Genomic DNA, 25410 nt, shown 5'->3' with positions numbered 1-25410 from the left:
ATTGACAACTTAATTGACATATATATATATATATATAAAAAACAAATAATAGATAGATTTTTGCGGTATGCCTATGTACATACACATGTTACATGTATGAACATTTATCACAAGTTAAACATGCATATTTATTTTCGATTATTTTCCCAAAAAAAAATATAAAGCATTGACTAATAGTGTACTTCCCTAATTTAAACATATACGTCTCAACATACTTCTTTAAACATGATGTACATCTCTCTATATATATTAATATTAGCACCCAAGAAAACTCTAGCATATCACAAAGGGTAATGCTACATGTACACGGAGGGTTACACTTTGGGTTACACAATACACTTAAAATTACATGATTATCCCTACACTTTATTTGAAAAAAAATCTTTCAAAAATGCATGTAGGATAATCATGAAATTTCAAGTACATTGTGTAACCCAACGTGTAACCCTCCGTGTAATTGTAGCATTACTCAACCCGAAAAAAGCAGCAAAATCCCGTAATCCGCCATCTCCTCGGGCCTCCCTATCATTGGAAACCGTCACCAATTTGAGTCATGCAATACTCACCTCTATCTATTCAAACTCGCCAAAAAATATGGTCCTCTCATGTCCATGAAGCTAGGCAAAGTTCAAGTTCTCATAGTTTCTTCAGCAAAAATGACAAAAGAAGTTCTAAAAACCCACGACCTCGCCTTCTGCAGCAGGCCGCCATATCTTGGCATGCAGAAATTAAGCTACGGAGGATTGGATATAGGTTTTTCCCCGTACAATGATTCTTGGAGGGAGTTGAGAAAGATCTGTGTTCTTCACCTGTTAAGCAACAAACAGGTCCAATCCTTCCAGTCGATTCGGGAAGAGCAAGTGTTTGCTATGATCAAAAGTATAGCAAACGTCACTAACTCATTAGATGGTGTCAATTTGAGTACCATAATGCTTGAATTGACTAGTACTTTGATCTGTAGGATTGCTTTGGCATGAAATCAGATGAAGATGAATCGAACAAACAGAGATTCATCGATCTTCTATTTCAAATCGAGGCCATGCAGGGAGGGTTCTTTGTTTCTGAATATTTACCTTTATATAGTTGGGTGGATAAGCTATCAGGGATGTTATCCAAGCTTGATAAGGCTTTTAGAGACATGGATGAGTTCAACGCAACCAACGATTGATTGATGAGCATCTGGATACAAGTTATAGGGATAAAATGATAAATCCCAACAATATTCTTGACTAGTTAATCCAACTTAAGGAAGATAAGTCGTGTTCTACTGTGAGGGCCCATGCTCCTGATTAATGTTTAATGACCAAACAACCAGGATTAATTAGTATAAACAGCGAAAACGAGTAAAAATTTTCCTTTTTGGGCCTACAGAACTATCGGCATGACCTCCCCATAAATAGGACATCCCGAAAAATCCAAACAACACAACACAACATTATATACTTGAAAATAGAGTCACATTCAACAAACACAATTCATACAGCCGCACTGGCCAGGACTAAACACAAGCAGAGCCGGCAATGCTCGATCGCTCCACAATCAAATCAAACCAACAATAGAGTATATAATACAACTACTCGGGGAATCTCCCCGAAAAAATACCAAACCAGACACAATACATATAAGTATATCTGGGAACACAACAACTACTAGCCGTCACTGGGCACCGCTACCTGATGCTCCAACAGACGCGTCAAAAGTCCCCGGAAATCCTGTCATGGCATCAAAAACAACCACGACATAAAAGAAAAACAGGGGTCGGACCCCAGTACGACAAACCAGTAAATTGCGATGTGAATAAATGACATGTAATAATACCAAGTAAATGAAATGCAATGCTATGCAATGCTTGAACGGCAACAAATGGAATAACGGATATCAAGTGGATTACTAACAAATAACGTCAACAACAGTGGCCACCCATTCCAGGAATGCAGCATCAAATCGCCGCTCGTCCATGCACGTAGCTCTAGAAATGCGGTTTGCAAGGCCGTTCGTCCCGAGCAGTCATCTGGGAATGTGGCTAAAACTATCCCACTCGTTCCTCTGATGACTCAACATACATCTCAAGAGTCCAACAAAATAGCCGTCAAAGGAGTCAAGGCTCAACATGCTATGCCATTCGATTAATGTGACTAGTTGACGAATATCCTTTTTTAATTTATTTAAAAAGAAAAAATATTATTTATTTAAAAATAAAAACTAGGGATAATTACTCAACTCAGCACATAATCTCAATTTATGTATGAATGCACATATAGTCATCCAAGGCACATAATAGCAATTAATAAGCACTTAATACAATTACATGACTTCATAAACATCGTAAAATACCGTTTTGAGCGTACCTCACTGAACACTTAAATTTACCACAATTCTTAAGGACTTTCTGAAAACTCCAAACCTGTGGCAAATATTTATTTCCAAAATTAACTTATATAAAATTCCAACAATTGACTTATTTAGCCTAAAATTCCAAAATAATTTCTAAGGCTAACATATGACAATCCTAAGGCATAATATGATGGAATAACCAATTTCTACAACCTTAGAATTTTCAAAAACCCAATTCATACTATTCTGAATTTTTCAGAAATTCCACAAAATTCCTAAAATTCATATTTACACTTTCTAATACTTCTAATCATCCAAACACAATTTATTAAGCACTAGAACTCGACAAATCCCAATTAATAAATCTGAAATTTTCGAATTAATGCTTAAATAAATTCCAAAAAATAACCAATACCTCAATTCGGCTCAAATATAGCACTTACAACCAAGAATTAAACTTATATCAATTATAGGAACTCGATTGAGCCAAAATAATCAAATTAAAACCCTAGTTCAAAAATTTTACCTCAAGGCTTCAAACTACAGGTCCAAACACTCGAAACAACCCTCCTCTAGACTCCGGCGGTGGTCGGCGGTAATAGGGGCGAACGGCTCTAGCTGCCCGAAATGGGTTCCGAAAAACAAGCTAAAAAATTGGGGAAATCGGTACCAAAACGAAGATCTCGTCGCGAGGATTCCGAAATTATTTTTGGATTTGAAATCGGGTGACCGACGGCGAAGATATAGCCGGTCAAAGGAACGAAATTGGAAATGGGAAAAGGAAACAGAAACGGGGCGTGAATAATGGAGAAGGAGATAGGAAAGGAATAATATTATCTTGTATGCATATGTGTGTGTCTATTTATTTAATTGAGTCCAGACTTGACCAGTCAATTTTATTCCAACTCCTGTGTGCCATAAAAATTAAATATGTACTTTTATATCGTCTATATTCCGATATTTTTGCTAATACATATTTTTAACACATAATTTATTATTTGGCTTAATTATTCTAATTTAGCACTTTAAAATAATTATTAACAAATCTTGCCAAATAACAGAGTAATTAGCATCGGGTCCTCACAATTCTCCCCCACTAAAATAAATATTTCGTCCTCGAAATCAAACACACACAAGACCACATACAAAGTGGTTTAAGCATCTACCACTGATAATACACGTACAGGAAATTCAGAGTACAAGAAGTAATTCGTCACACTCTCAAATAAATGAGGCCATTCCTGACGCATTCTCGCCTCTAACTCCCAAGTAGCCTCTTCTTTCCATGTCTACTCCACTGAACCAAAACTAAAGGAATCTTCTTGTTCCTCAGTTGTTTCTCCTTGCGATCCAAAATCTGCATTGGCTGCTCAACATAGCTAAGGGAACTGTCTAACTCCACATCTTCGGTCCTCAAAACATGAGATGGATCTGGCTCGTACTTCCGCAACATAGACACGTGAAATACATCATGTATCAAGGACAAACTTTGCGGCAAGTCCAAACGATAAACCAAAATACCAATATTCTCAACAATCGCATAAGGGCCGATATAACGAGGAGCTAACTTCCCTTTATGCCCAAATCTCATGGTACCACGAAACGGTGATACTTTCAAGAAAACAAAATCGCCAACTTGAAATTCTAAAGGTCTGCGCCTTTTATTAGCATAGCTGGCTTGATGATCTTGAGCTGCTTTCATCCTTTTTCTTATTAACTCAATTTTGTCTTTCATCTCTTGAAGAAATTCTGGTCCCGACATTAGTCATTCTCCTATCTCTTCCCAACTTATCGGAGACCTACACTTTCTGCCATATAAAGCTTCAAATGGTGCCATTCCAATTGACACTTGGTAACTATTATTGTAAGAGAATTCTACCAGAGATAAGGATTCTTTCCAACTACCACTAAAATCCATTACAACAGCTCGCAACAAATCTTCGAGTGTTTGGATGGTTCTCTCATACTGACCATCTGTCTGAGGGTGATAAGAAGTACTCATTGCCAACTTCGAACCCAAAGCTGATTGCAAATTACCCCAAAACTTTGAAGTAAATCGAGGATCACGATCTGACACTATAGTCACTGGCACACCATGCAATCTCACTATATGATCAATGTACAAATTGCCATTTTCTTATAGGTACTAGTACGATCATAAGGAATGAAATGGGCTGATTTAGACAATCTATCAACAATCACCCAAATTGCATCACAACCACGACTGGAACGAGGCAGGTGTGTCACAAAATCCATAGAAATGTGTTCTCAATTCCATTGTGGAACTTCCAAACTATGTAACATACCACCAAGTCTCATTCTTTCAGTCTTAACTTGTTGGCACGTCAAACACTTAGCCACAAAATTGGATATCTATTTCTTCATACCTTCCCACCAATAGTGAGATCTCAGGATATGATACATTTTTTTGATTTCTGGGTGAACGCTATGACGACTACAATGTGCTTCACGCAGCAAAGCTTCTTTCAAATCTATCAAATTTGGAACCACAATTCTTCCATTATAGCGCAAACATCCATCTGAAGAAACATTGAACTTGTCTGACTGTCTTGTTTGAGATAATTCTTTCAATCTATGGATGTGAGGATCAGTCCTCTGAGCTTCTTTGATGTTGGAAATTAACTGTGGTTCGACTTGGATAGATGAAACTATAAAGTAGTTACCACTCGGTTGATACGTCCATCCCGAAGTACCCAAATGTTCGTGAACCTTGTAGATGGTAAGAGATGCCATCATAGCATTCTGAACTTTTCTGCTGAGAGCATCTGCAACTTTATTCATTCGCCCTGGCTGATATTGGATCTCACAATCAAAATCCTTAAGTAATTCCATCCATCTACGCTGTCTCATATTCAAATCGGACTGTGTGAAAAGATATTTCAGAATTTTGTGATCAGAATAAATCACAAATTGTTCACCATACAGATAATGACACCATATTTTCAGTGTAAACACAATGGCCGCCAACTCTAAGTCGTGAACTGGATATCTGGTTTCATGTGGCTTTAACTGACGGGATGCATATGCAATCACTCGTCCGTTTTGCATCAATACACAACTCAGTCCAGTAAGAGAAGCATCTATACACACAACAAATCCACCTGAGCCTGAAGGTAAGGCTAACACTGGTGTTGTGGTCAATTTTTCTTTCAAGGTCTGGAAACAAGACTCACACTCCTTAGTCCACACAAAACGACAATCCTTTTGTGTCAGTTGGGTCATAGGCTTGGCTATACTAGAGAATCCTTCAATAAATCGTCTATAAAAACCAGCCAAACCCCAAGAAACTGCGAATTTCAAAAACATTGCTCGGTCTTGGCCAACTGATAACAGCCACAAATTTACTAGGATCAACGGAGACTCCTTGAGCTGATATAACATGACCTAAGAACACCACTCTTTCCAACCAGAATTCACACTTCGAAAACTTTGCATACAACTGAGCTGCCCTAAGCATCTGCAGGACAAGTTTCAAGTGTTCTTTGTGTTCCTTTTTCGACTTTGAATAAATCAAAATGTCATCAATAAAGACGATAACAAATTTGTCGATGAATTCTGGGAACAAATGGTTCATTAAGTCCATAAAAATAGCTGGCGCATTAGTCAATCCAAAAGGCATGACTAAAAACTCAAAATGTCCATAACGGGTACTAAAGGCTGTCTTGGGAATATCTTCTTCTCTAACTCTGAGCTGATGATAACCAGAACGAAGGTCGATTTTGGAATACACCGATGTACCCTGTAACTGATCGAACAGATCATCGATACGTGGCAGAGGATATTTATTTTTCACTGTAGCACCGTTCAACTGCCTGTAATCGATACACATTCGCATTGTTCCATCTTTCTTCTTCACAAACAGGATTGGAGCTCCCCAAGGCGACATACTTGGCCTGATATAGCCCTTATCCATAAGATCCTGCAATTGTTCCTTAAGTTCTTTCAACTCAGCTGGGGCTAAACGGTATGGTGCTATAGAAGTAGGATTCGTTCCTGGCATTAAATCAATGTTGAAATCTATTTCTCTTTGAGGTGGAAAGCCTGGAATATCATCTGGAAACACATCAAGAAAATCTCTAACAACAGGAATGTCTGACACTGTCAATCCTATTTCCTGGGTTGCGTCAAGAGCATAAATCATGAACCCTTCATTCTCAGCTGATAACAATCGGAACATTTCCATTGCTGATACCAATGGTATACGAGACTGCGAATCACTATCATAAAAATTCCATTTACTACCATAGAACGGCCTGAATCTCACAACTCCGTGAAAACAATCAACAGTAGCTCGATAATTAGTCAATGTATCCATACCCAGAATACAATCAAAATCGGACACATATAATTTGATTAGATTAGTTATCATAATATTTTCATCGAATCTAATCATGAAGTTCAAGACTATCTCATGAGACCTCAAATAGACGCCAGCAGGATTAGAAATAGACAAGGTATCCATCAAAGACGTAGTAGCAATCTCATACTCATCGATGAACTTATCAGATAAAAATGAATGAGATGCCCCAGTGTCTACTAAAATACGTGCAAGGTGATCAAAGATATAACAAATACCTGCAATAACACCTCCTACTGCATCTCTAGCTTGGTCTTGCATCAGTGCATGCACTTGAGCCTGTTGTGGCCCTGAAAATTGCTGCTGATAGGGACCACTAGGTGGTGGATGGCTGGACTGATGTGATGACTGAGCATGAACATATGGTCTGACTGTTGGTCCTCTAGGACCCTGACTATACTGTGAAGGCCGAAATTGTTGTTTCTCACCATTAGGACAGGCCCTAGCATAGTGCCCTGTCTGACCACAAACATGACAAGTCCCCTGGACTCCAATACACTGAGCAGTGAAGTGCTTACCACCACAATGGTCACAAAACACATCATTAGTTATTCCAGCTGATCCTCCAAATGAACCTCCTCCACGACCACTAGAGCTTGAGGAACTGCTTTGAGATTTCTTTTTAAACTGTTTCCCTTTGGCTTTGAATTTCTGCTGCCTTGGCTGCTGAGATGGTTGTGAAGGTGAATACGACAATAAAGGTCGGTATAGAGGCGCACCCAACGACATTGGAGCATTGCCCCCAAAGTTCTGAGGATACATATGATTATCCTGGGGTTCTTCCAATAGTAAACCTTCCTCTATTTCCTTTGCACTCTCAACAGCATCAGCATAATTAGTAGGCTTACTGGTCTTCACCAAAGTGTAAATGGTTCGGTTCAGCCCTTGCATAAATTGTGACAACTTGTTCTTGTTATTTGATGCAACATGTGGTACGTAAGCAAGAAGAGATGAGAACTTCGAGTGATACTCCCCCACTATGGAGTTCCCCTGAACTAGTCTGTTAAACTCAGCTTATTTGGAAGAGAAGTAAGACGGTGGTGCAAATTCTTGAACAAACTGAGCACAAAATGATTCCCAATTTATTTCCTGACATGCACCAATCAAGATAGCTTCTGTAGCTTCCCACCATAGCTGGGCTCTGTCCTTGAGTTGACAAATAGCCAAATCCAGCTTCTCCTCGGAGGTATATCCCATCACTCTAAACAGGATTTTCATGCATTTCATCCAACCAGCAGCTTTCTCACCATCTTCAGTACCAAAGAATCGAGCTGGACGCATACTCTGAAATCGTGCCATCATCAACTCCATTCCCCCAATTCTTCTAGTCAAAAGCTCTACATTGTGATCAAGTTCAACATTTCTGACTTCTTGTCTTACTCTTGGGATACGTGGTACTTTCTCAACTTCAGCCTCTTAAATCACAATATGAGCTGCCCCACCAGCTGGGCGACCACGCTTTCCCTTGATGATATCATCCAGTGCCCTAAAGTTATGAGCTCCAGATTCTTGTACCACTCGCTTGCCTTTACCACCTCTCATTCTAGGCGCCATCTAAAAAGATACAATGGTTAATCCTAAAACAGAAACGACTAAAAGCAGATCTTAGTCTAATAAGGCAAAATACTAAACTAAGAATTAAAACTTAAGTCAAATACTAGCTCTGATTATGCTGAGTCAATTAATATATAACAAATAAGCAGTCAAGAGTAAGTAATCAGCCACATGTGCAATCATTTATACGTGTCTAGACTCGAGTGTCTTAGACTCTAATTCGAGCATATCCCAGTTACGCTCTAATACCAAATGAGAGGGCTCGTGCTCCTGATTAATGTTTAATGACCAAATAACCAGGATTAATTAGTATAAACAGCGAAAACGAGTAACAATTTTCCTTTTTGGGCCTACAGAATTTTCGGCATGACCTCCCCGTAAATAGGACATCCCGAAAAATCCAAACAACACAACACAACATTATATACTCGAAAATAGAGTCACATTCAACAAACACAATTCCTACAGCCGCACTGGCCAGGACTAAACACAAGCAGAGCCGGCAAGGCTCGATCGCTCCACAATCAAATCAAACCAACAATAGAGTATACAATACAACTACTCGGGGCATCTCCCCGGAAAAATACCAAACCAGACACAATACATATAAGTATATCTGGGAACACAACAACTACTAGCCGTCACTGGGCACCGCTACCTGACACTCCAACAGACGCATCAGAAGTCCCTGGAAATCCTGTCATGGCATCAAAAACAACCACGACATAAAAGAAAAATAGAGGTCGGACCCCAGTACGACAAACCAGTAAATTGCGATGTAAATAAATGACATGTAATAATACCAAGTAAATGAAATGCAATGCTATTCAATGCTTGAACGGCAAAAAATGAAATAACGGATACCAAGTGGAGTACTAACAAATAACGTCAACAACAGTGGCCAACCATGCCAGGAATGCAGCATCAAATCGCCACTCGTCCATGCACGTAGCTCTAGGAATGCGGTTTGCAAGGTCGCTCGTCCCGAGCAGTCATCTGGGAATGTGGCTAAACCTATCCCACTAGTCCCTCTGATGACTCAACATACATCTCAAGAGTCCAACAAAATAGCCGTCAAAGGAGTCAAGGCTCAACATGCTATGCCATTCGATTAATGTGACTAGTTGACGAATATCCCTTTTTAATTTATTTAAAAAGAAAAAAATATTATTCATTTAAAAATAAAAACTAGGGATAATTACTCAACTCACACATAATCTCAATTTATGCATGAATGCACATATAGTCATTCAAGGCACATAATAGTAATTAATAAGCACTTAATACAATTAAATGACTTCATAAACATCGTAAAATACCGTTTTGAGCGTACCTCACTGAACACTTAAATTTACCACAATTCTTAAGGACTTTCTGAAGACTCCAAACCTGTGGCAAATATTTATTTCCAAAATTAACTTATATAAAATTCCAACAATTCACTTATTTAACCTAAAATTCCAAAATAATTTTTAAGGCTAACATATGACAATCCTAAGGCATAATATGATCGAATAACCAATTTCTACAATCTTAAAATTTTTGAAAACCCAATTCATACTATTCTGAATTTTTCAGAAATTCCACAAAATTCCTAAAATTCATATTTACACTTTCTAATACGTCTAATCATCCAAACACAATTTATTAAGCACTAGAGCTCGACAATTCCAAATTAATAAATCCGAAATTTTCGAATTAATGCTTAAATAAATTCCGAAAAATAACCAATACCTCAATTCGGCTCAAATATAGCACCTACAACCAAGAATTAAACTTATATCAATTATAGGAACTCGATTGAACCAAAATACTCAAATTAAAACCCTAGTTCGAAAATTATACCTCAAGGCTTCAAACTACAGGTCCAAACACCTGAAACAACCCTCCTCTAGACTCAGTGGCGGTCGGCGGCAATAGGGGGGCGAACGGCGCTAGCTGCCTGAAATGGGTTCCGAAAAACGAGCTCAAAAATTGGGGAAATCGGTACCAAAACGAAGATATCATCGCGAGGATTCCGAAACTATTTTTTGATTTGAAATCGGGTGAACAACGGCAAAGATATCGCCGGTCAAAGGAACGCAAATGGAAATAAGGAAAGAAAACAAAAACGGGGCGTGAATTGTGGAGGAGGATAGAGGAAAGTAATAATATTATTTTGTATGCATATGTGTGTCTATTAATTTAATTGAGTCCAGACTTGACCCGATCAATTTTATTCCAACTTCTATGTGCCATAAAAATTAAATATGTATTTTTATATCGTCTATATTCCGATATTTATTAATACATATTTTTAACACGCAATTTATTATTTGGCTTAATTATTCTAATTTAGCACTTTAAAATAATTATTAACAAATCTAGCCAAATAACAGAGTAATTAGCATCGGGTCCTCACATCTATTGACCTGACATGGGATCACATCAAGGTTGTGCTATATGTGAGTTATCCTATCTCATTTGCATCACCATATTCGTAATTCTTTGAAACCCTCAACTGACCATATTTATACTATTACTATTAGGGAAAAGTGCAATTTTAGTCTTTTATGTTTGTCACTTCGCAATTTCGGTCCTCTATATTTTCAAATTTCAGTTTTAGTTCTGTATGTTTCGATTTTTGGCAATTTCAGTCATTTTTATTCAAAAATGCTTACATGGCACTATACACGTCAGCTCCACATCAGCACTACATTGGTGCCACATCAGCGCCACATCAGAAAAATGACTAAAATTGCCAAAAAAATAAAGATAGCGGACTAAAACTGAAATCTGAAGATATAAAGGACCAAAATCGCAAAGTGACAAACATACAGGATTAAAAAATCAATTTTCTCATTACTATTATTTAGAGTTGTTAAAGTAGATTGAGCAGGTTGGGTTGGCCTACCCTGCCCCGCCATGCTATATATATATATAGGTGGGTTGAGTTAAAAATGTTCAACTTGCCCAAATGGTAGGTTGGCCCGCCTCGTCAAGTGGTGGGTTGTGTGTCAACCCACCCCAATCTACCAAATATAACTAAAAATTGGCGGGTCAGTTTCCCCGCACCGTCAAATAGACAGGTTGGGTTGATAATTTCCTAACCCACCTAAATGGAGGCCCGTCCCGCCCCACCAACTTGTTGGTTTTGGTGGGTTACGGGTTAGCCCACACCATCGACCCGTCTTGACAGCTATATTATTATTACTATTATTATTATTGATGAATATATTGGTACGTTATGTCTCATATGACCGACTCAATATTTTTCAAAATTTGTGGAGTAACATAAAATATTTAGCATTGAATTATTTATTTAAATTGAAATTTTTTATCTGAATGATAGTTTGTAAGAAACCTATTCATGTCTACCAATTTCGTACTTCACGAGGGCTGCATCAAACACAACATGTTTTGCTAACATTACTTATACCATACGCATTTGCACTTGTTTAAAAAAATTATAAATTGATGATAATAGTTTCCAGAAAATATGAAAATTACACAAATGAGATTATATAAATGTTTTTGCTAGATGTAATTACTAGTGAGTCCTTAATTATTTAGCAGGAAAACGAGACTGAATCTATTTCTTAAGCTTCATCTCTAGGATGTATTTATCGGTGGAATCGGCACAACTGCAGCTGCAATAACGTATATGGGCAATGACTGCAAATGCGATGAAGAAACTTCAACCGAAATCAGAGGAACCATTGGTGAAAAAGGTTCAGTAAATGAAGACGATTTGTCTCGACTTCCATATCTCAAAGCAGTGGTAAAGGAGACATTGAGATTGTATCCACCGGGTCCACTTCTAATACCTAGAGAAATTTCCAAATAATGCTACATAGAAGGTTGCACGATCCCGCCTAAAACTCTAGTCCACATCAATGCCTGGGCTATTGAAAAAGACCCGAAATATTGGAAAAACCCAGATGAATTCATGCCAGAGAGATTCTTGAATAGTTGTATCGATATAATCGGCCAAGATTTTAAGGCCATGCCTTTTGGTGGGGGAAGAAGGGGGTGTCCTGGGATATCGTTAGGGCTTGCAACTATGGAGCTTGCACTAGCCAATGTTTCAAGAAAGTGGACATAGATGTTGAAGCCTCACATGGGCTGACTTTGCACAAGAAAATTCAACTTTGCCTAATACCAACCAAATATATATATATTTGTGCTTGAACTACAAATATATGCACTTTGAGGTTTACCATGTTGTTCATCTACTTCACCAATCTTAATATTGCTCAACATAATGTGATATGATCATATGCTGGCATCAGTGAGAGAGCGACCAATACCTTTAATAAAGAATAATTGTGATGCATTTGAACTTGTATGTAACGTTGTTCAGGTTTCCTATATTGTAATAATACTACGAGTACTTGAACAAAAAAATGTGAAAGGGAAAATTAATTGAGCAAGTTCTACGTCTCGACACTGAATTTTTTATAACATTTTGAGAAATATAGTTCTACAGCATTTTAATGACGAAGAACGTCGAGCAAGTTAAAAATGGAATAAACAATTTATAAGCAGTTTCATTATATATCATGAGTGGATCTAAAATAATATATTAATTTGTATGCATTATTATTTTGATTGAATTTGTCAATCAAGTTTGTCAAAGTATAGCATTTAATATTTTAGGTTGTGTGAAGTGAGTGAATTGAAAAGTAGCTAGGCACACGCTTCATTTAATGTATTGCATGCGTAGAATTTGTGGTTTAAGTTTAGTGTATTGTAGGTAGAATTAATATATAGTGGTTCAGGTTTATTGAATCTCTCCCATGCTGCATACAATGCTCTCCATATTACTGGGTAAAACTCATGAATACTTGTCAATGGAACATCTCAAAGTATTACACCAGATGAATTCCAGCAAAAATAAAATAGAAAACGGTAGATCATGCAGGAATAAAATAGAATAAAGAAATAAAATAAAAAAATAACTAAAGATAACAAAAAGTAGAAATTGTCTATTCAATTCTCGGTAGCGGCGCCAAAAACTTGATCGAGCAAATACTACCACTGAAAATCAACCTAAATATATATATCAATTAAGCTCGAATATACGCAAATGCACGAGTCAAGTAAAAATATAGTGTATAGAGTACGAGTATCGTCCCACAGAGATTGATTCACGACAAAATTACTCAAGTATACTCTTTAGTTAATTATGATGAAATGGATAATAAAATAATTAATGAGAAAAATAAATATATGAAATAAAAGCAAAACAGATAAATTAAATTCAAAAAATAAATAAACGATTGTTAGGATCTCGGTTCACCTACCATTTTCATTCTCTAATGATTGAATTTCAATTCTAAAGTTGTGCTTTTGACGGAATTCCCTAATCTATCTAACAATATACTCTCTCGAGCTATAGTAATCTAATTAACGAATTGTAATAACCAAGTGTCCTTGTGTTATTTAACAATTATTTGCAATTGCATTAACGTTTTGTGGAATCCTCTAGCCTTCGCCCTATTGGACTATGACTATCAACATGTATCCAACCTCATATCTTTATGCAAGTTGTAGATCCATGGATTATATTACCCGATCATGTCATAAAATCTCTTCTGATCAGTATCAATTATAACACATAAAGTCATGCCAATAAGAAGTTGATCAATCTCCAAAATTACAATAAACACAATAATATTATAATCAAGAACGCTTAAAAACCAAATTCAATCTTCAAAAAGAAATTAAAACATAGTTTTGGGGGTAGGATCCCTTAAATCCCAACAAATAAAAGAAAAGTGAAAGAGAAAACTAGTTTGTGCGGTTCTTGAGTTCTTCAAGTTTTCTCCCTCTTTTCGTTCTTCTCCTTGGATGGCCGCCTCCTTTGTTCATTTTCTGATGATGTCCCCTCCTCAAAACGTAAGTCTTTCATCTATTGAGCGAAGGGGAGTGACGATCGATTGAGCAATTCGGAGAGACGGGCAACGATAGACAAATAAATTAAGAGCATGGATGAGGTTGAGAGAACAGAGAAGGCGTGGAGACTTGAGTGTTAATGGGATTTGGGAAAATGGCGCAATTTTTTTTTAATTTTATTTTAGTATTATTAACAGCGGTCAGAGCAAGCGATAAATAATAATTTTAACATCATTCTTTTAATTCGCTGCGGAAACAATTATTTACAGCGTGCTTTTACTGCATGCTGTTGTTTGTGTGAGATCTAATAATATTAAGAGCGTTCATGTACAAGCACGCCGTAACTAATAACATTAATAGCGTGCTTTTAATGTGTGCCGTAAATATTATGCAGTGAAAACTCATATTTCTTTTAGTGAGTTATTCTTTCCTTTCAAAAAACCAGAGAAAAATCCCATTTCTTCTATGCAAGAGCGCCCGGGCGGTAAGAAGTGGCAGCCCGAGCGCCATGGCACTCTGTCCCGGGGTGAAATTTCTTCGCAGGCGCGCCCGCGCGGCAAGAAATTTCCTCTCGGGCGCGGCCCTGTTTTGTCCCAGAGCGCATCATTTTTGAAAAATTCATAACTTTAGTTCTAACCGTCGGATCGAGCTAAAATTTTGACAGAAGCTTTAAACATCCTAAACTACAATCTGAACAATGGAGATTGGATTTTGTTCACGCTAGAGTCAAAATTAAATTTTGGACCATTAATGTTTTGCGATTCCTACTTGTGTTACTTCTCTGTGCTCAAACTCTTCATTTTCTCCATCTTTTGCCTACAACCAATCAAAAATCATGAGGAGTCATCCGAATACAACAAATATTCAAAGCCTAAATATGAATGACCTTAACAAAACAAAATCATGCAAAACAAATGCAAAATAATGCAATAAAACACGTAAAAACAACTCATTTCAATTGATCAAATAAATAAATTATTGAAAAAAACACATTAATTATGTAGTATTGATGGAAAAAGATAGTCATGTAAATTTACAAATAAACTCACATATGTAAGATGTAATAGATATATAGATAATAGAATAATATAATAAAATATATAGTATATATTACATAAATAATATATATTAGATATATTATATTATACTATATATAATAGTTGAGCACCTTAGAATGAGAACATCAACTTTTTTATTTCAAAATTATCCTTAACACTATATAAATAGGTAAAACTGATATTATTTATATATATTTACATATTTTTCTCGACTAACTATTATATATCGGATAAAATGATAAATGAATTTTAAATTTATTTTATATTATATTTTTAGAAATTGAAAAAAAATTATATATAACATATGAAACTAAATATATTATATGATTTTATATACACGCAGTGCATATATGCAGTTATGCTAGTTATATATATAGAGAGAGAGCTGCTCACTACTAGAGTAATTATATTTCGATCACGTGCATATGTATTTTCGATTTTCTGAAAAACCGAGAAAAATACAAAAAAATATATATAGAAAGCATTGACTAAAACCCACTTGGTTTCATGTTTTAGAGGTTTTGTTTTTCAGAAACCTCTCAAGCACATTGGTCGCTCATGAAAATATAATCTTGCACAAACATTTAATGAGAAAATGCAAAAATAAAATAATAATAATAATAATAATAATAATAATAATAATAATAATAATAATAATAATAATAATAATAATGACACCAAATTAAATTGACAACTTAAACTACATATTTATATATATATATGGAAAATTGATTTTTTTTTTGTCCTGTATGTTTGTCATTTTTCGATTTTAGTTCTTTAGATTTTTATATTTCAGTTTTAGTCTGCTATCTTTATGTTTTTTGCAATTTTAGTCATTTTTCCGGCGTGAAGCTGACGTGGCACAAATTTAGTGTTGATTTGGAGCTGATGTGTACAGTGTCACATAAGCATTTTCGAGTAAAAAAAACCAAAATTGCCAAAAATCGGAATATGGAAGATTAAAACTGAAATATAAAAAAATAAAGGACCAAAATTACAAAAAGACAAACATATAGGACCAAATTTGAAGTTTTCCCTATATATAAATAAATAATAATAGATAGACTTTTGCGGTATGCTTATGTACATATTTATTTTCGATTTTCCCAAAAAAATATAAAGTATTGACTAATAGTGTACCAGCTCCCTACTTCAAACATATACGTCTCAACATACTTTTTTAAACATGATATACATCTCTCTCTATATGAAAATGCTAGCAGATCACAAAACACTAAAGATGGCCGTTCTCCTCGTGACCTTGATCTTGCTCGTTGTCGTCTTCTTCCTCTTGAAAAACCGGCCGAAAAAAGCAGCAAAATCCCGTAATCCGCCATCTCCTCCGGAGCCTCCCAATCATTGGAAACCTTCACCAATTCGAGTCATGCAATACTCACCTCTATCTATTCAAACTCGCCAAAAAAATATGGTCCTCTCATGTTCATGAAGCTAGGCAAAGTTCAAGTTCTCATAGTTTCTTCAGCGAAAATGGCGAAAGAAGTTCTAAAAACCAACGACCTCGCCTTCTGCAGCAGGCCGCCATCTCTTGGCATGCAGAAATTAAGCTACGGAGGATTGGATATAGGTTTTTCCCCGTACAACGATTCTTGGAGGGAGTTGAGAAAGATCTGTGTTCTTCACCTGTTAAGCAACAAACAGGTCCAATCCTTCCAGTCGATACGGGAAGAGCAAAGTATAGCAAACGTCACTAACTCATCAGATGGTGTCAATTTGAGTACCATAATGCTTGAATTGACTAGTACTTTGATCTGTAGGATTGCTTTTGGCATGAAATCAGATGAAGATGAATCGAATAAATGGAGATTCATCGATCTTCTGTTTCAAGTCGAGGCCATGCAGGGAGGGTTCTTTGTTTCTGACTATTTACCTTTATGTAGTTGCGTGGATAAGCTATCAGGGATTTATCCAAGCTTGATAAGGCTTTTAAAGACATGGATGAGTTCAACCAAGGATTGATTGATGAGCATCTGGATTCAAGTTATAGGGATAAAATGATGAATCCCAACAATATTCTTGACTTGTTAATCAAACTTAAGGAACAGAGGATTTGTTCTATTGACCTGACACGGGATCATATTAAGGTGGTGCTATATGTGAGTTATCCTATCTCATGATTTGCATCACCATATTCGTAATTTTTTGAAACCCTCAACTGACCATATTTATACTATTACTATTATTATTGATTGATATATTGCTATCTCCTGCGCTAGTTGTAAAAACCACTTGTAGCTGACTTAGGGCCTCTCCTACGGACACTACACCATGATCCATATAAGGGTGCATGCATGGAGATTTTATCCATTGGAAAAAATAGCGACCTCATGACACGTATTGATAAATCTCCATCCTTAAATATACTTTGGGGGTAGTGTTTGTATAGGTAGCATCTCACTTGGAGGACTTTTGTAAGGCTTGTTGTCAGGGTTACCGATTTTTTCCCCCAAATTTCTAAAGTTAGGCCCCTCGAATAATAGACTATATAGGTCAAAATTGTTTTCATTGAAAATGATATTTTTCAAATTTTGTGTGGTAGAAAGTATAAACACAAAGTCAAAAATATTAATATATAGATCAACACAACAGATTTTATATATGTCTGCTCGTTCGATGTAATTAAGTCGTGGATTTTCGTACTTCACGAGAGTTGCAAGTATTGATCAACACAAAAGATATTGATAACAATTACGTACCTTACATTAATTGTTAGTCAGAGTTGCCAAAGAATAGTCACGTTTGAAAGTTCCCCAAATGTGATTCCATAATGGTTTCGGCGAGATCTAACAAGTACTTGAGACCGTATATAATAATAATAAAAAAAAATAATAGATGTACACTTTGGCTAACCCCCATTTACAATTCCCCTCATTAAATACAAAACTAAACATTTATCTAGTTAGCATAGTTTGCAGGCTATTACGTTAGTTCGGGAATTTATCCAATGCGCACCGAAAGGTAGCGATTGCTGAGTTCCCACGTCATTAAAAAAATGAGATTGATTTATTTCCTAAGCTTTTGAGTTTGATCAACACAACATAATTTCTATATGGAACATATATAATAAAATAATTCAATTTTATTTTTTTATGTTTTTGAAGTTCGAGCCGAGTAACTCGATATATATGTACGAGTCGAGCTCGAGTAACTCGATATGCCAAAGAATAATTACTTTTGGAAATTCCACAAATGGAATTACATAATGGTTTTTGCGAGATCTAACAAGTGAGACCATACAAATTTAGGGAGAAAAACGAGATTGATTTATTTCATAAGCTTCATCTCTAGGATATATTTGTGGCTGGAATCGGCACAAGTGCAGCTGCAATGATATGGGGAATGACTGCCCTCGTGAAATATCCAAATGCGATGAAAAAACTTCAGACCGAAATCAGAGGAACCATTGGTAAAAAAGGTTTAGTAAATGAAGATGATTTGTCTCGACTTCCATATCTCAAAGCATTGGTAAAGGAGACATTGAGATTGTATCCACCGGGTCCACTTCTAATACCTAGAGAAACTTCCAAAGAATGCTACATAGAAAGTTACACGATCCCGCCTAAAACTCGAGTCCACATCAATGCCTGGGCTATTGGAAGAGACCCGCGGGAATATTGGAAAAACCCAGATGAATTCATGCCAGAGAGATTCTTGAATAGTTGTATCGATATAATCGGCCAAGATTTTGAGGCCATCCCTTTTGTTGGGGGAAGAAGGGGGTGTCCCGGGATATCGTTAGGGCTTGCAACTATGGAGTTTGTGCTAGCCAATCTTGTTTACTCTTTCGACTGGGAGCTGCCAGAGGGTTTCAAGAAAGAGGACATAGATGTTGAAGCCTCACATGGGCTGACTTTGCACAAGAAAATTCCACTTTGCCTAATACCAACAAAATATAGATGTTGAGATATATGCACTTTGAGGTTTACCATGTTGTTCATCTACTTCACCAATCTTAATATTATATGATTATATGCTGGCATTAGTGAGAGAGCGACCAATACCATTAATAAAGAATAATTGTGATGCATTTGAACTTGTATATAACGTTGTTCAGGTTTCCTCTATTGTAATAATACTATGAGTACTTGACCAAAAGAATGTGAAAGGGCAAATTAGTTGAGCAAGTTCTACGTCTCGACACTGAATTTTTGGAATAAAAAATTTATAAGCAGTCTCAATATATGAGTCGATGCTGGCCCTAGGTTACTGCCCTAGGCCAGTCATCGCACGACACATGGCGTTGAGTTTTAAAATTTTTTTAAATAAGATAATGCATGAATTTTGGGCTCACTCTTGTCGTATGTCTAACCATGGTTAGGACCAAAAAATTGAAAAGATACGCCCTTCGCGCTCATCTCACCATCATCCTCCAAACGAAAAAATTGAAACAATCTGCTCGTTGCGCTCAACCCACCATCATCGTCCCAGCCCTAAATTTGATATCTTAGAAACGGGAGTAATATTTGGCGAATTACCGACCCTTTATCATGTTTGAGAGATTTCCAGATTTTTTGTGCCACCGAAGGAATTCCCATAGATGAGATGAACGAGAGAGAGTGGAAGAAACACTGGTTCTGGCGTAGGTTCTTCAGGAATGATCAACAAGAAGGTCACCAATCTTGTGTGGAATTTTGATTTAGTTCATTTTTTTAATTTTTTGGTTCCACTGTTTTACATCTTAGGATTTATATTTTGATTTTTTTTCTTAGGATTTATGTTTAGATATTTTTACATAGGATTTATGTTTGTTTTTTATTGGGTTCGGTTGTTTTATAGTTCTTAAGATTAATGTTAGATTATTTTATACGATTAAATATTTTGGATTAACGTTTAGATTTTGCTGTTCTATGCCGAACCTCTCCATCGATTTGATTACTATTTCAATTAAAAATACCATATAATTTTTCATTTGCTCTTTCTTTACAGAATTCATATTCATATCATAGAAACGGGGGTAATTTTTCGAACATTACCGGCCTGTTTGAGGGATTCTCAGATTATGAGAAATTGAGAAACGAAGTGAACAATATTAATCGAATTACTGATCCGCTACGAAGGACATAGAGAGTTCATTTTTGCTTTGAACTCGACTAGTGCACGCCGCAGCTGCTCATTCACGATCCCGCCACATTCGAAAGTTCTGTTCTTGGCACTCAACCCACCTTCATCCTCTATTTCACGATTTAAAAAAAATTTCCGCCAACAAAGATACTTCACCTAAGGTATCTTTCTTTGTAATTTCAGAAGTAATTTAGTTAAATGACGTCGTAATCGATTCGTGAAATTGTTTAATTAGCTTGGAACCACCTTGAAGCAATTTACTCATCACCGTTGAAAGTAAACCTTCATATTTTGACTACCGTTTTGGATATGCCTAGAATGTTAATTATTGGTCTTGCTTCATTGATCACTTTCTTTGAATTTAACATTGAAATATTTTGTTGACCAAGTATTAATTTGATTTTTGCTTCAGTTAGAAATTTTTGCAAATAGAGTATTGGAAAATTGTGAGTTATGACATTTTTTTAACATTTGAAGCGTTGTGAGTAAATTCTTAGAACATTGTTTTTTGGACAAATTATATCTCTTTATTTACTTTGAATCATTTTTCTTTAATTATAGACTTGATGGGAGACAACATTGAAGAGGTTGAAGTTGCAAATTCAGAATATGCGATTCCTGAAAATGTTGAGGTATTATCTACCAACTCTATTGTAGATCAATTGGAGAGTAAACTACTCATTGGTCAAGTAGTCAAAAGCGTCGAAGATGTGTATTTATTCTTTTGCAATTATGCGCATGCTAAAGGGTTCAACCTTAAAAAAGGTGACGAGGGACATAATGATCATAATTGATCTCTTTCACTTTTTTTTCCTAATTTTGGCAGGGACATGATAATTATGCGCATGCTAAAGGGTTCAGCGTTAAAAAAGGTGACGAGGGACATAATGATCATAATTGATTTCTTTCACTTTTTTTTCCTAATTTTGGCAGGGACTTGATGATCATAACCATAGGTAGTTCAGCGTTAAAAAAGGCGCTAACATTTTTTTTCGATCAATTCAAATCATAGGAAAGAAAGTCACATAATTTCAGATTCGAATCTCTTCTCCAACGAAATACTAGAGTTAACGTAACCAACTAGTTGTTGTCTTGGTTACTTCATCGTTGTTTTAGTTGCGGGAGTTGTGTTGGAACCAGTGTTTTCATAACCGGACCGATGATCGAACCGGTTTACTTAAAAAAATGGTCCAACCGGTCGGACCGTTTTAACCGAACGGTCGAACCGGAAAACCGTTTATATAAATTAATATAATAAATAATATATTTTGAAATTTTAAAAACTCAAAAATTATATAAATAGACATAAAATATATATTTAACATAGTTTAAAAGCTAAATAAATATGTAAATATATTTAAAATATCAATTATAGTTATAAATTATTTAAAAAATAAATTATTTATTTTTTAAAAACCAATAATTATTAAAATATATTTTTCAAATGAAGTAGAAGTTTCAAATAATAATTTATTTATATATAAAAATATTAAATCTAAGGTTTAAAAATAAAAAAAATTAAATTTTCAAAAAAAAAATAAAAAAATTTGAAAAACCGGTTCTTGACCGGTTTTGACCGGTTCTGACCGGTTGGACCGGTTTTCCGGTTTTTGGGGTCGGACCGGATCCGGTCCGGTTCCAAAAACACTGGTTGGAACTAGTTGGTTGTGTTAACTCTCGTATTTCTTTGGAACTAGTTGGTTGCTGTCTTGGTTTCTTCCTAGGTCAAGCCCAGGCGCTAACATTTTTTTTTCTTCCCTTCCTTTTCATTTTCCTTTTCCTTTCTGTTTTCAGAGCTTCTCTATGCTTAAATGCTTATCTTGTGATTTTGAAGGTTTTATGGAAACTAAGCCGCAACAAAGTTGAAAAAGGGATTCGTCATTTCAGATCTAATGTCAATGCAAAGCAATGCGAAGGAAGATGGTTTTGCTTGATTGAATCATAAGTTGTATTTATTCCAATTGGATCACTATCAAGTCATGCTTGATGCTTTAGACAGTAGATTATGTATTTTGTTTCTGGCCCTGATGCTTGCCATATCCCGTATTTTCAGTTTCTTATTCAGTTTAAAATTAGCTGGCATTGACAAGGAGTCTATGTATGAAAACCAAATATTTTGCATTGCATTAACATCTTTCATATATTGAAATGGTTAGATATTCTCCTACAATCATGTAAAAAGTTTAGAATTTGTAAGTAAATATCTTTTGCATTGAATAATGGCGTTCCAGTCATTGGTGAGCGGGAGAGGAATGAGGGAGAAGATAGCAGAAGCATGGGAAGTGCAGAAGCAGCGCAGGAGTAAAAATAAAAGAGCCTGCTATTGAGAAACTTAGTGTGTGGGATAAAAATGGAAGAGACTGTTGTTCAGTAGGTGGTTGTGGATTTGTTGCAATTACAAGAATCCGTTTTTATAAAAATTAGTTAGTTGTCGCTCATACAATACAGTGTCTTAAGATTTGCAATGAGAGTTTTAGTTTAAAAAAAAAATTATTATATTTTTTAATAAAACAGTTGAACAATGAAACAGTGGAGAATTTTTCAATTCTTGTTGTGAAAGTTTACTTTTCATAAAATTTAGTGACAAATCTTCGAATAAATGCCAATACACATTTATGATCATCTAAAATCTTCGAATAAATGTCAAATTAATACACATTCACGATAGTCTAATATATTCGAATAAATACCAAATCAATACAAATTTACGATCGTCTAAAATCTTCGAACAAATAGCAAATCTACAACCTAGGAGAAAATACGATGAAGTCTTCAACTTTCTAAACATCGCGATTCAATCGTATCTTTTGAACCAGAAATGCATGAGTATGGTTCTCACTTTCCTCACATTGCACTCGAAACCAGTGTTTTTGGAACCGAACCGGTTCGACCGGGAATCGGTCGCCGGACCGGTCCGGTCCGACCCCAAAAACCGGAAAACCGATCCAACCGGTCAGAACCGGTCAAAACCGGTCAAGAACTGGCTGGACCGGTCAAGAACCGGAAAACCGGTTCAACCGGTTGAACCGCTTTTTCGAATTTTTTTTATTTTTTTTTGAAAATTTAATTTTTTTTACTTTTAAACCTTAGATTTAATATTTTTATATATAAATAAATTATTATTTGAAACTTCTACTTCATTTGAAAAATATATTTTAATAATTATTGGTTTTTTAAAAAATAAATAATTTATTTTTTAAATAATTTATAACTATAATTGATATTTTAAATATATTTACATATTTATTTAGCTTTTAAACTATGTTAAATATATATTTTATGTCTATTTATATAATTTTTGAGTTTTTAAAATTTCAAAAAATATTATTTATTATATTAATTTATATAAACGGTTTTTCGGTTGGACCGTCCGGTTAAAATGGTCCGACCGGTTTGACCATTTTTTTAAGTAAACCGGTTCGATTACCGGTCCGGTTATGAAAACACTGCTCGAAACAAACAATTTCACTACTCCTCCTGCATCAACAATTAAAAAATATAAGGTACAAGTCGAATTAATATTTTTATCTTAAGAAATGCAAATAAATCTTACACAATACCGTACAAACTTTGTATCATAATATACCGAAAAAATCTTAATAATGTGCCTAACAAATTTTAATTAATGCTAACATTATCAATATATATTAAGACGAGACAAAAAAACACAGGAGACTTTTCATTTCTATGATTCAGAAAACCTTGTCCATTAAAATGTTTGTTGCGGATTTGGTTCCTAGATATTCGTTTTCTTATTCGAAAGATTGACAAGCGAGGTTTCGATTAGCAAGACAAACCAATAAATTAGATTCAAGCCCTCATATTACAGAACGTCCGAACAAACAATCATGACATGAGTTAAAAAGCCCTTACCTACATGCTTTCATAAACTAAAAATCAAGAAATGTAACAAACCTTCAAGTTCACAAGGGTTGAAGTCTAAAACAGTGACAAGTTCCAAATTAATACGCTTGCTACGGATTTGGTTACCACATATTCATTTTCTTTTTCGAAATATTGACAAGCAAGATATCGATTAGCAAGCAAGTGAAGAATATCGTTCAAAAAAAAAAATTTGCACCTCTTCGATGGCATGAGTTAAACTGTAAATAAGGGGATAAACAAGCCTTAAACACTAATTCATTCGAAAAATTACCGTTCAGAAATCAGTTGGCCCCCAAAAAATATCTGCATCAAAGAATACGGTAAAAAAAAAAGTCCACCTCTTCGATCTTTCAAACCAATACTATGTAAGAGGCTTTTTTGCACAACCTAAAAGAATATGGTTAGAAAAATACCGACTAATAATGGAGCCCTTGAATATCGATCTGCACCTCTTCGATCTGAGACACTAATCTTCCTCTTTAGATCTGCTATTTCTACTGCCTTCTTTTCCAAAGTAGAGTGGATTGAATAAAAATCAAAAAAATTCGTGAAACCGTTTTTTTCATCGTCGTGATTTTTCTTCCAAAAAAATGGAAAAGAATGTTAGGTAAATTTGAGAGAATGAGAGATGAATCGATTAAAAGATTCTCAGATCTAACCAACGAGTATACCATGGTTAACCATGGTCAAGGTGGATGAGTCTTTTTAATTTAAAAAATCCCCGTTTTATTAAAAGTGAGCCCAAAATTCGAGAATTTTTATTTTTTTAAAAAATTTAATACTCAACGCCACGTGTCGTTCGATTACTAGCCTATGGTAAGCATCGACTCATCAGTAAAAAAATATATTGATTTGTATGCAATATTATTTTGATTGAATTTGTCAATCAAGTTTGTCAAAGTAGCATTTAATATTTTAGGCTGTGTGAAGTGAGTGAATTGAAAAGTAGCTAGGCACATGCTTCATTTAATGTATTGCATGCGTAGAATTTGTTTGTGGTTTAAGTTTCGTATATTTTAGGTTGCATTATTGTAGTGACCCGCAATTAATCAAGGTAATTAAGGAAATTAATTACTAAATTTTGCCTAAAATTATTCGAAGTGGATCGGAAGCTCCGAAGCACGGATCGGAAGCTCCGATCGGGATCGGACGTTCTGTTTGAGAATCGGAGGTTCCGTTCTGGCTAGGGCTGGCGTCATCACTGACGTCAGCAAGATGACGTCACTGCTTACGCACGTGAGGTGA

At 35.5% G+C, this 25410-nt stretch overlaps 4 long non-coding RNA genes and 2 pseudogenes across 4 annotated transcripts; 3 read left to right on the top strand and 3 right to left on the bottom strand.

Moving 5' to 3' along the window:
• Positions 1–408: 408 nt before the first annotated feature.
• On the top strand, positions 409–12436 carry LOC140888996 (6,7,8-trihydroxycoumarin synthase-like; annotated as a pseudogene).
• On the bottom strand, positions 1637–3013 carry LOC140886236 (uncharacterized). Its single transcript, XR_012151485.1, has 3 exons — positions 2861–3013; positions 2349–2404; positions 1637–1712 (listed from the first exon to the last, which is right to left on the bottom strand). It is a non-coding gene; the product is annotated as an uncharacterized lncRNA (long non-coding RNA).
• Positions 8981–10391, bottom strand: LOC140893298 (uncharacterized). The gene is made up of 3 exons (XR_012153091.1): positions 10112–10391; positions 10001–10024; positions 8981–9655 (listed from the first exon to the last, which is right to left on the bottom strand). It is a non-coding gene; the product is annotated as an uncharacterized lncRNA (long non-coding RNA).
• A 3978-nt stretch (positions 12437–16414) lies between the features above and the next one.
• On the top strand, positions 16415–19122 carry LOC140888995 (6,7,8-trihydroxycoumarin synthase-like; annotated as a pseudogene).
• A 1181-nt stretch (positions 19123–20303) lies between these two features.
• LOC140886326 (uncharacterized) lies at positions 20304–22361 on the top strand. Its single transcript, XR_012151521.1, has 4 exons — positions 20304–20441; positions 20842–20912; positions 21107–21152; positions 22115–22361. It is a non-coding gene; the product is annotated as an uncharacterized lncRNA (long non-coding RNA).
• A 1280-nt stretch (positions 22362–23641) lies between these two features.
• LOC140886333 (uncharacterized) lies at positions 23642–24751 on the bottom strand. Its single transcript, XR_012151524.1, has 3 exons — positions 24579–24751; positions 24437–24468; positions 23642–23757 (listed from the first exon to the last, which is right to left on the bottom strand). It is a non-coding gene; the product is annotated as an uncharacterized lncRNA (long non-coding RNA).
• Positions 24752–25410: the final 659 nt, after the last annotated feature.

This window comes from Henckelia pumila, chromosome 3, assembly GCF_033568475.1.
Source record: "Henckelia pumila isolate YLH828 chromosome 3, ASM3356847v2, whole genome shotgun sequence".
In the NCBI taxonomy this organism is placed as follows: domain Eukaryota; kingdom Viridiplantae; phylum Streptophyta; class Magnoliopsida; order Lamiales; family Gesneriaceae; genus Henckelia; species Henckelia pumila.
The sequence above is the reverse complement of the archived record's forward strand: the minus strand, read 5'-3'. Positions and strand labels throughout refer to the sequence as shown.